The 11,985-nt window shown below is 47.2% G+C and overlaps 1 protein-coding gene across 7 annotated transcripts in view; it reads right to left on the minus strand.

The window, feature by feature from the left end:
* Positions 1–11,985, minus strand: part of KCNE2 (potassium voltage-gated channel subfamily E regulatory subunit 2) — a 189,575-nt gene that overhangs the window by 118,091 nt on the left and 59,499 nt on the right. For 2 of the 7 annotated variants that reach the window (XR_002781705.1, XR_002781706.1), the window contains exon 3: positions 3,551–4,459. The exons of 4 other annotated variants lie outside the window; for them this stretch is intronic. The gene's annotated coding sequence lies outside the window, so the exon portion shown is untranslated. Of the gene's footprint in view, positions 1–2,546; positions 4,460–11,985 lie in introns of those variants that run through there. One more of the 7 variants, XR_002781704.1, reaches the window with a different exon arrangement.

The raw sequence follows: 11,985 nt of genomic DNA on the forward strand, positions 1-11,985 counted from the left end.
GAAGAGGAGGAGAGACAGAACTAAGGAGGCAGTGGTCTCCAAAGGAAACGACACACCCCATGAGTACATCAGACATTTACTCACTGGAATGCCACAAGAAGCCATTAGAACCTCTATTTCTATTTATTTTTACCCAAAAAGTAAGAAAAAAATGAGCTTTGCTAATTGTTATGGGTCGAATGGGGTTCCCCCCCACCAAAAAAAAAGACATGTCAGAGTCCTAACCTCAGCAGGTCATAACGTGACTTCATTCAGTAACAGTCCTTACAGGGGTAATTAATTGGAAAGGTCATTAGGGTGGACCCTAATCCAATATGGCTGGTGTCCTTATAAAACGGGGGAAGCGTGGACGCGCACGCACACACAAGGAAAACACCACATGAAGTTGGAGGCAGAGATCAAGTTGACGAGTCTGCAAGCCAAGCAATGCCAAAGACTGCCAGCTGACCACCAGCAGCTGGGAGAGAGGCCTGGGACAAATTCTTCACAGCTCTCGGGAAGAACCAACCATGTTTGAAACCTTGATCTCAAACTTTCAGCCTCCAGAACTGTGAGACAATAAGTTTCTATTGTTCGAGCCACCCGGTCTGGGATACTTTGTCACAGCAGCCCTAACAAGCTAATATTCTAATACTTAACGTAAAGGTGCTCATGGGTGCCCTGACTTAATCCTCCACATGAAGGATTTGAGCAACACCTACTTTCTTGAACACCGAATATTTAAGTATGTGACACTGTGAGCCTGACGTCAAGAGTGGATGGTCCTCTGTAAAGGTTTGTTTGGCAGAGGGAGGGAGAACTCATGCTTTCCAGTGGTGCTTCTACAGAAACGTCAGTAATAAGGGTGGCAAGCCAAAGGGTATCCCACCTGCCAATAACCCAGACAACCGATCAGTAAAATAGACTGTCCTGATCATTTTATCCCTGGCCAAATTAAAATACAGTGTCAGACTTCTTCAGAGCAGTTCTCAATAGTCCAAGAGAATCCATAATTTAGGTGCTTCCCGTGGAGAGTGGAATATCCACAGTGGCCTGTGTCCCTGGAAATTACTTCTACTGTCCTGGCATGCTCTGGACCTGCCCTGTGTAGCTGCCTGATCCTGCTGTTGGATTAGGACCTTCCACCACATGGACAGGGGCCCATCAGCCCAGGCGCACCCAAGGCCAACTCACTTTACCATTGGAAAGGAACCACAGGTGCTCTTGGAACAGATCTACCTGGACCACAAGAGGCAGGCGGGGCTAGGCTCCTGTAAGGCCAAGGTGGGTGAAAATGTACCCAGGTGAGAGGCTGCCCTCATGCTCCGGCTGTTTCTAGAGTAGCAAGAGTTTAGATTTGCTCTGGCACATCTGAGCATGTCCCGAGTCAGATGACCTTTGCCAGCCATTCCTGCTGCCCAGCCATGTTTGAGTTTGGGGAGTGACGATGGAGTTTGCTCTTTCCCTGACCATTGCTAAAAGCTCGAGATGAGGCTTTCCTCTGGCAGCTTCTCCTTTGCCCTTAGGGAAGCCTCCTTCCTGGAGGGACCTCGGGGACCTCGGGTGTGTCTGTTTCCACCTGTTGCCTCCATGCAGGCCTCAGACACAGCCGCTCCCAGATAGGGAACAACGGGGCTTGTGTACCTGGCTCCTCCTCCAGGCCCAGCCTTGCCTGGGTTGACACTGAAAAAATATTTATGCTAAAGGGCTGAAGCCGAGGGAAGATTTCACCACGTCTTATCTCTCTCTTAGTTTAGAAAAACAACCAACATTTCATTGACAAGTGACCCTGTGGCGCCTGTGTTTGTGGCTCGTTTCTCTGGGGACCCCCTTCTTCCCAGAGCCCTGTCTCGGTTTACATTGCTCTGCTTGCTTCCTCTTGGACTCCCAGGGCAAAACAAGATTCTCATGGACATGCCACATCCCTGGTAAGGTTCCCCGAGCATTCCGAGGGCTTAAAACTCGAAACTGGCATTCTTCCACATTCCATTTATTTGATGGCGGCTCCCAATTCTAGACCTCCAGCCAAAACATCGCGAGCCTCACAGTTTAAAGGTGCGCTGGAGACTGTCCCACCAGCTCCAAGCCCAACACCCAAGCAAGGTCGCCCAGCGCTGCAGCCCGCAGCAACGGACTCAGCTTGTTCACACTTGTCCCCACCCCTTACTTAAGCCCTGATCATGTAGCCATTGCTGCCCATGCACTTCCAGAAGGTGGCCAGCTCTCAGGCTCCACACCCCGCCACGGCACCTGCCTACCAGGCGTGGCAGGATTCTGTTAGGTTCAAGCATTCACTCTTCTCCAGGGAACCAAGCATAAACCCAGAGTGAAAATCTCGGTGCCCATCCGCCCTCCCCTCGCACCCTCTGCCACCATCCTCTGACTCAGTCTGCCCCGCCTCCTCCCTCCAGCTCTCCAAACTCCTGCTCCGTGACAGCAAACGCTCTACGCCCTCAGCCACGTCGTCACGTGTCCCCTCCAACTCTTGGCTTAACAGAGGGATTTTCAATCCTGGCCACACACTAGAATCCTCTGGAGAGATTTTTAAAAAGACATCACTGCCCAGACAGGTCCGACTACCTTAATTTGTGAGGCCAACTGCAAAACGAATGTGCAGGGCCCCTTGTTCAAAATAATTACGAATTACCAGATGGTGACATTATAGCATTAAACCTTCTGAGCACAAGGCCCCAAGCAACTGCGTGGGTCTTGCACCTACGAGCCAGCCCTGTGCCCAGGCACTTTCCCTAAACGTTCAGATTTAATCCGCCTGAGGGGGAATCTCCCAGGAGATGCTAAGGTAACTGAGCTGGCTGCTGCGGGCCTCAAAAATGAACTGCTTAATCTTGTGCTCTTGACCTCGGGGCTAAGAGCTGGGCTCATATCTTCTTTGCTCCATGTTGTCACTTCCAGAAAATTTCTCTTTCACAGTTTTACAAATAACCTGCTCAGCTGAAGCTAAAGCCATTCAGGTCTCTCCTTGCCCGAGTCTGGGTCATCTGTGGAGTGTCCTTGGTACCTTTCCTCATCCAACCAACATTTAGCAAAGGATTCATGATCTTCACCCACACTCATGTTGCTACTTCGGAATCCTTGTGGGTGACGCAGCTAAGATCCTGCCCGCTCCGTTCCTTGTCCTCCCATTTACCCTCTTCTTCCTCGGCACCCCACACCCAGGCTCACCCCCTGGACCTGGCTGACATTCAAGGCCCCTCAGCCGCTAAATCTCAAAACCCAAGTGCAGCCTCCTGTCCTAACTTTTCTCTCACTTCCGTAATCCCACTGCATCTGTGACCCAACCCCACTGAGACCTTCTGCCCAGGGACACCCGGATATTCTTCGTCTATGAGTTTTACTCCTGTCGCCTTCCATTTTATCCTGCTTCAACTCAATGATCTAGTTATTAATTACTTTATTCCAAATACCGTACATTCTCGTCTCCTTCTGTCCTTACATCCCAAACATCCAGCAAAATTCCAACCCTGGGAACATGTCAACATCCATCTTCATCCTGCCACTAGCCAGCAGAGTATTGCTAGCAGAAAATCTCGGCTGCACAAACTCACCTTACCTGCACCCTCCAGACCGCCTGGCGATCCGAGGCTTCGAGCGTTCCTCCTGTCAGTTAAGGCTCCAATTCCACACATACTACTTCACATCTTCTCCAGACTCATCATATTCACAGCCACTCATCTGTCTTCACTCTCAGCAGCTGACCTCGCCTTCTATCGCACTGAGAAAAGAGAACCAACTGCCCACCACCAAGTCTATAAACTTACGCTGCTGAGTTTGCGTCCAGCTCTCCATCCTCCTCTGGAGGACCGAGTCCTTCCTAGTTGCTCTCGGCCTCTCTTGCTTCCCACCTTCTCAGGAGCCTTATGCTATCAGTTATCCTCTCTCTGGCTTATTTCTTTCACATCTTCTCTGTTCTGGATTCTTCCCATCAATATTTAAATGTTCTAGATTCTGAACTCTTTTATAAAGGGAGAAAAGGCAAAAAAACAAAAAGGAGAGGAGAAGAGAGGAGGATGGGGAGGGACAGGGAGAGAAAAAAAAGAGGAAAAAAGAAAAGAGAGGAGAGGAAAGGAGAGGAGAGAACAGAACAGAACAGAACAGAACAGAACAGAACAGAACAGAACTCCCTGTCTCCCTCCAGCTACGACTCTCTATTTCCTTCACGGCCACACTTTTTGAAAATGTTTTCTACCTCTCACCTCTCATTTACCCCTCACCCCCTTCACCTTGGCTTTCATCCCACCGCTTCGATGACACAGTTCTGGGTAAGGTCACCAATTACTTCCATTTTAAACAGAATGGCCACAGGTTGGGCCTCTTCTCACTTGACCTGTCGGCATCTCCGGGACCGTGTGGCCACGCCCCCCCTTCCCGAAGCACACTCTCCCACGGGCTCCCTGATGCCCTTTTTCTTCAATGCTTCTTTGGCTTCCCCTCTTCAGTCTCCTTAGTGGTTCTTCCTCCTCTACAAAACAAGTGTACAAGAGTTCTTCAAGACTCCCTTCTGGGCCTTCTTTTCTCCCTCTACCCTCCATCCTAGCTTATCTCACTTCTTTCCATTTGTGTCTAAATATCATGTAAATGCTGATTCATTTGATCAGCAAAGACATAAAATATCAAGGGTCATTTATCTCTCACATGACATAAGCATCCTGGGCTATCCAGCAGTGCCATGATTTGGGGGAACCGGGGCTCCTCTGTCTTATTGCTCTGCTACCCGCTGTGTACCGTATGTGCCTGCTTAGCCCTGGGCCACGCCACGACTGTATTGCAGCCTTTAAGAGGAGAGAAAGTGGCAGGAGTAAGCAGACCCCTTCCCTTTAAGGACACTGTGCAGAAGTTGCATGCGTTACTTCTGTAAACATCCCACTGGCCAGAACTTGGACAAATAGCCACACTTGACTTCGAGAAAGACTAGAAACTGTAGGCTCTATTCTGGGTGGTCACATGCTCTTTTAAAAGTAGATTTATTGGGCTGACATTGGTGTATAACATTACGTAAGTTTCAAGTGTACGATTCTATCGCTTGTATCTTGCACCATCTGCTCACCCCTTCCTTCTTAGTGTGAAAGGAGAGGAAAACCAAAAATGAGGGAAAACTAGCAGAATCGGCCACAGGGATCAGGTAGGTTTGCCAACTTTTTATTGGTCAAATAAGAATTAAAACAAACAAACAAATACCTATTGCCATTGTTTCATAAAAGAGGGCATTTTGAACATCAACATTGGAGAAGACACGATCTCAAAATAGAGAACAGTCTTTTAAACTAAATGAATTAAGATTTGTGGAAGAAAGCACTGGATCATGCTCATTTTTCTCATTTCCCTTGAAAGTGGCACAAGCATCCCTCTCCTGGCCTGAATGGGGAGCCACGACTGAGAGATGGTTGTCACGGCGCCGTCAGAGTCACCTTTACTTCCCTGATTTAGAGGGACAGCTATGATAGCTCCCACCTGGCACTAAGATGTAACTCCAAACCTCCACCCTCTCGAGTGCCTCCCCATTTCAAGGGGGACCTGGGTCCTGTGTAGCTGAGGTTCACTGCTGTGTCTGCTAGACCTAATCCCTTTGTAGGACCTTACATTATAGATCAGGAGTCTCCAGAAAGTTTGGTCACATTACTGCTGCCAACCCCAAGGGTGCCACAGACGGGGGAGTCTCCCCAACTGAGACAACGATGTCTCCTTTTGGCCGACCTGGAATGGTCCCACTTTCTCAACAGTATCTCCCCTCTCTCCGCCTCACACCTCCTTCACGTAGCAAGTCCTCAGGAGACCAGCCCAGGGGACACTTGAGGGAAGCCGGTCAGTGCCTTGTCTATCAATTGCCCCATTTATCATAGAGTACTCAGTGTTTTATCTTGACTGAAGGCGAGTCTCTCCTGAGGCCTCTACTCTTCTCTGTGGTCAGGAGACTGGTCCCCACCCCAGACCCCTTAGCATCCCTCTAGGCGGCCTGCAGCCTGACCCAGCATCCCAGAGTCCCCCAGACAGTCGCACAGGTTAGGTCATGGAACAGGAGGGACCTAAAACAGAACCCCCTGCCTCGGCGTGGTGGGGGAGGGGTCTTCTGCACCCACTTTCTGCTCCTCCAATCACAGAGTTTATTCTCCGGGTCCGGGAAAGCTCTCAGTTGTGCCATTGGAAAGGAAACCCTGGACGAGTTGGTTTTCTGACTGACTTGGCTCGTGTTCTACCTTTTCAAAATGAAATGTTTCACTCATACATAGTCCTTCGCTGCATATTCCTGAATCCCAAACCTTCAGGTTTTTTTTTTTCTTTTGCTCAAGAATTCCCTCTCTTGATGTAAAACAGAAAACAACCAATGAACAAACCAAACAAACAAACTCATAGACACAGACAACGGTATGATGGTTACAAGAGGGAAATGGGGTGGGGGGAGGATGAAGAGGGTAAAGGGGTCAAACACACAGTGGCAGGAGGAGACTAGACTTTGGGGGGTGAGCACACGACGCGAGATGCAGATGATAGACTCGTACACTTGAAACTTATGTAATGTTATAGACCAATGTCAGCCCAATAAATTTCATTTTTAAAAAAGAATACTCCCGTTCTTTTTTTCGTGTAGACTTCGTAGATTCAAATCCTAGCGTTTCAGTGCGGGAGGGAGCTTAGAGATCATATGATCTTTCAGCTTCATTTTATGGGTCAGGCAACTGAGGCCTGGAGAAGTGAATAACTGCTCAAGGTCATATGGTAACCAGCCCCAGGGTCAAGGTCATGCAACTCCACACCCTCAGCTGTGGACTCAGGGGTTGGGGCGCAGGGAGCCTGGCCTGAGAAACTGGAGCCGGGCCTCGAAGGATTTGACAATCAATCTTTGCATGATCAAGGTAGCGTCTGCTCTCCCTCCATGCCAAAGGGAGCTGATAAACAGAGAGGCATGCACGGGAAATTCTCACGGGATGCCCTTCAAGATCCGTTAAGAAAAGCTTTCTCTTGTTTACAGCAGAGAGCATCCTACATGCAATGCCAACAGGGTTTGCTTCTTTGTTTATTTTAACCAAGAAGGGAAATTAGTGGCAAAAGAATATTTTGATAATGAATGGAAAGTTAGTCATGACATTTTTGAGGAGAAAAAATATAAATAAACTTTTTTTTTTTTTTTAATGAGAGCTGTCTCAACGGATGATAGAGGGGATTCATGAGTCCCAGCCAGTTTGAAGAGATATTTGGGGTGCCTACTGTGGGTTTCCGCTTCTCCCATGCACGCTTTGGGGGTTGGGGTCATAGGGAGCTGCATGTGTGTGTGTGTGTGTGTGTGTGTGTGTGTGAGATGCCCTGAAGCAATCCTCATTAGTGGAAAGGTTTTTAAACATTTGCAAACAGATCTCAGAACTTCACAGGACACAGTGGTATCTATTTCGAAACAGCCGGGAGTATTCAGTGTCTGCCTGGACCTGGTAAATTTCCACTGTGGGCAGCGCTGCTCAGCTTTTTCATTCCAGCCCAACTCACTTCAAGTGGCATGATTTGATTAAGCATTTCTTCACTTTTAATTGCATGCCAAGGCCTCAGGGTGTCATTTGTTGGGTGGCCCAAGTGGGCTGGAGTGGGGGCGGTAAGACACATCACCATGGAAAGGTCCGTGCCTGACCTTGCTCTCCAGTGTAATACCGTCTGGTACCTGGCAAACTCACCCGTTATTATGAACGGGCCTGTCTTTGCCGACGGTGGTTTTCTATGGTTCAAGGTGAGCATCCAGGCCACAGCCTGCATCCGGGGAGCCCTGGGCCTCACTGAGCCCTGGGAGGGCAGCACAGTGCACTTGGCCGACCTCCACCCACCACCTGGGAAATGACATCCCTGAGCTGCCCACTTGCAAACTCTATGACCACAGGATTTTATAAAAAGGGTTGTTTAATAATTACAAAAACATCTTAACCTCTAAGCACAGTCGACGCCTCTGTAATGATACAGCCTCATGGAGTCGAGGTGGGTGCTAGAAATATTAGAGACCGAGCTCTGGAACACAATGAAACTCTGCAAGTTACATGGACAGACGGCTCCTGGGTCATCACGGCATCTAGTATCCTCATCCTCCTTCCTAAAAGAACCCCCATTTTGTTCAGACACCCACCCCACTCCCACGTCACTGTTTGTCCAAGGCAGGGCATGGGCGGGGAGCCCTCCAGTCTTGGCAGCCAGCGATTTTCTCAGGACGAGCCTGCAACACGATAACGAGACACGAACAGAACTTGCAGGTGGGGATCCAGAGAGGCAGGAGTGGCGACGTCCCCTCTCCTGAGAGAAAGCCACAGGAAGACAGTCTCCCTCATTCATCAGGTTGGTATTTCTCAGGTTGATGCCACCATCTTGAAACCAGCTGGAGGATGGGGCCAATTTCAAGGAGGACAAGGCATAGAGGAAGAAGGAGACTGAGTCCTGGGGGACGGTAGCATCAGGCCAGCCCAAAGCCCACTGCCCCGTTTCTCAGTACCCTCGGGAGCCGTATCCAGGCCGCTCAAAGTTCCCGGACTGGGGAGATACTGCAAACCCCACACAGCCAACATGACCGATCTCCCCATCTCATCGACTGAAAAATCTTCTCTGCCTTGCCGCTAGTGAGCGTCCCCCCACTACTGAGCTGTGCCCCGACCGAGGAGCAGTTATTCATCCTCCCTCATTAACAGGAGCCTGAAGGGGAGACTTGGAGCGGGTGAGAGGTTTTTCTAGACTTGCCCAAGAGAGTGGGAGCAAAGAGGAATGAAAGCGAAAACCTTGGCAGAGGCGGGAGGACGGCTCACTAAAGGAGAGTGAAAAGGAATTTCCATCTCGGAGAAGATTCGCAAAAGAACCACGCGCTGCCTTACGTTTGCAGATACCGCTCTAGGGGCATGCCAAGAGGCCGCGGGGCTTTCTGCGGTTTGGGTATTGTAACTACCCATCCACCGGAGGCTCTGGCCACAAATAACAGAAATCCCAACTGGAACCAGCATAATCAATAGAGGAATGTGGCATCTCATGTAATAAAAACTCCCTGCAGGGGAGTTCTGGGGCCAGCTGAATAAGTGGTCCAAGGATGTCCACAGGCTGGGTTCTTTCCCTCTCTGCTTTTAGTGTGGGCTTCATTCTCTGTGTGGTATCAAGACAGGCTGCAGGAATTCGAGGCATTTTAATAATGACCCCCACCGAGAAAACAGCTGGCTTTGCATTCCATGCCACTCGAGTACTGCTGACTAAAGATGGATGGGGCTTTGAAGGAGGACAAAATCCAAGGTTCCAATGCCCGAAGTGACATTTAGGTCCAGGGAGGCATTTTACAGAGATGAAAGGACTGCCTGCTAGCCAAGCAGCCACCGAGGATAAAGAAGGAGGTTCAATATCACAGTGCCTGCTTGGAATTTTGAAACAATATGCTCCATGTCACAGGGTGCTCACTACAGCCTGTGTCCCAGCTCACTAGAGAAGTGGCCAGGTTTGAAGAGCATCTTTTAGCAAGAAGCTGTAAAGGCAATCCAGGCAGCAGTAAGCAAACCTTGCCCTGAGCTCCCGCCTCCTCCAGATTCCACGGAATCACAGCTGTCCATGACCAGACTCTGATAACGGGCCTTTGGCAGACACTACTGTCCTCTACACTCCACCTGTATTTCTAGCTCTGGGCTTCGGGATCCTGTGTCGAAAGATCATGGCTAGTCTGCAGCCGATTCGCAGAATGGGGAAGGAAAAGATAGACTTGACTCTATGTCAAATCTCTTTTTCAAAACAAAAATTTATTAAGTAATTCCCAGAAACACAGGAAAGATTATTTGCAACAAACATGACCAAGGTTTAATATCCTTTTTTTTTTATCATGAATGCTTACAGATCAATTTTTTTAAATGAACACACACAAAAATCATACAAAACTTACAGCATATAAAACGTAAAAACGCTACCACTTACCAGTAATAAACACGTACGGTTTTAAAATGAGATGCATTGTTTCTTTTGTTTTGTTTGGCTGTTTACTTCCCTACAAAACGGTGAAGAAGCACCACAGGGTAGCAGGGGAAGTGGTATCGGTACTATTACACACTACTAATGACAATATGAACTCATGCAAACTTTCTAGAGGTCACTTCGGCAAAACAGAAGACAAAGACTTAAGAATGTACATAACCTTTGAACTAGTGACCCCACAACCAAAAATAGATCCTGAGGAAAGAATTGAAGAAGTGCATAAGGTAGCATTGTACACTCAAAAATATTCAACATGCTTTTGACATTCAAATGTTAAAAATTATCAAAATGCCTAATGATATTTGGATTAGCTAAATGGATGGTGGTACATCCATCCCATAATACACAGTCACTAAAAAATAATGCATAGGAATAAGTCATCAGGGAGGTAACATTAAGTTAAGATAGAGAGTTACGAATCATCAAGATCATCGTAAACTGTAATATATAATTCATATGGTATAACTCGGCATTACCCTTCTTTTCAAACTTTCTGCACCCACATTTTGCACAGGAGAGGTGTTCAAAGTATTTAACAACTGGTTTTCAAGAATAAAGGGCCGTATCCACAAACACAGTTTGTCTCCATATGGAAATTATTTTTATTAACTGCTTTGTATGTCAACTACCTCTGCGCAAAGCAGCTTTATTTAAGAACTTAATATATTAAATAATTGTTTAAATAATTAGCACTACTAAATTATAATTAAATAACTTAACTATTTAAATAATTACCATTATTTAACTACCCACACATCAATCAGTAGCTTTAACTCCTTTGCGTGTTTTCATATTTTCCACTTTTTTTTACAGTGAAACTATATTACTTATCAAAAAATAAAGACAATTAATAAAGAGTTCAGTGGATAGGTATTTTTCATCCGCTGTTCTTATTTTGCCCTCCCAGCCTCTCACCCATGTCTGGTCTCCATCTGGAAGCTTAAAAGCCATCCAAGCACCTACATTCTTCAAAAGCCATCCGAATCCAATCCCGATATCCATAACCAGATTTTTGTCCTTGACAGGTGTCAGAGGAGAACATCCCTCCACGCCCTCGGGATGCCAACCAGAAGAGACAAATTTGGAGGTTCCTTAAGGTCCTGTTCACTAGATGGCTCTCCCACTGTTGGTGACAGTATACACTGCTGGCACGCAGTGGGAGAGCAGTCCAACCCTGTCCATCAGAGGTTTAAATGCACAAAGCTCTGGCCCAGCATTTCCCCTATCGATCTGCTCACACACTTACAAAAAGATGTCTGCACAGTACTCTCCTTAAAGTGTTGCTGGAAATAGCAAAAATATAGGAAATAATAAACCCAGGGTCTATTAAAGGAGGATCGTTAACATATGCGGAATCCACTATAGCTGCTGAAAACATGAGGTAAAACTACCGGTGGTAATAGAAAAACAGAGCCAAAATGTATTGATAAATAAAAAAAAATAAAATCTGCAGAACAAGTCTGCTATGGTCCCATTTGCGTTAAAAGGAAAAAAAAAATCTTTATTTGTACATACAGCATTTCTGGAAAAGTCCAGAAGAAGCTGTCAGCAGTGGGGATTTAACAGAAATCAGAGGGAGGGGCCAGGGTGACTGGCTGAGGCTCTCTTTCCACTTTACAGCCTTTCGTAGTGTTTTAACTTTTGTGTCATGAGTAATAATAGTTTTCAAAGATCTGCTTCCTGGCATTTTGAGGCAGGCCTAGGAAAAACAATAGATGCGGACCACTGAGCCAGGCCAGTGCTCTCAAGCCGGGGACATCAGCTCACACGTCAGGGACTTGCTCACAGAGTGACTTCCATGTTAGCAGTCGAGGTCATCTCAGGGCAGTGCTTCTCAAACTTTTCCACAGAAGTACCCCCAATGACAAAACAGAACAAACATGTAACCTCAGGGGATGAAGGAAATTGGCCCAAACCTCTGCTTCAAGCAAAATTTCTTCAGTGTCCAGACTATCTTAAAAATTCAGGCAAATTTTGGATTTTACTACCCAAATGGGCTCTTCTTTTACTTATTATTAAAAAAAAAAA

Source organism: Pteropus vampyrus, unplaced genomic scaffold, assembly GCF_000151845.1.
Source record: "Pteropus vampyrus isolate Shadow unplaced genomic scaffold, Pvam_2.0 Scaffold114, whole genome shotgun sequence".
In the NCBI taxonomy this organism is placed as follows: Eukaryota; Metazoa; Chordata; class Mammalia; order Chiroptera; family Pteropodidae; genus Pteropus; species Pteropus vampyrus.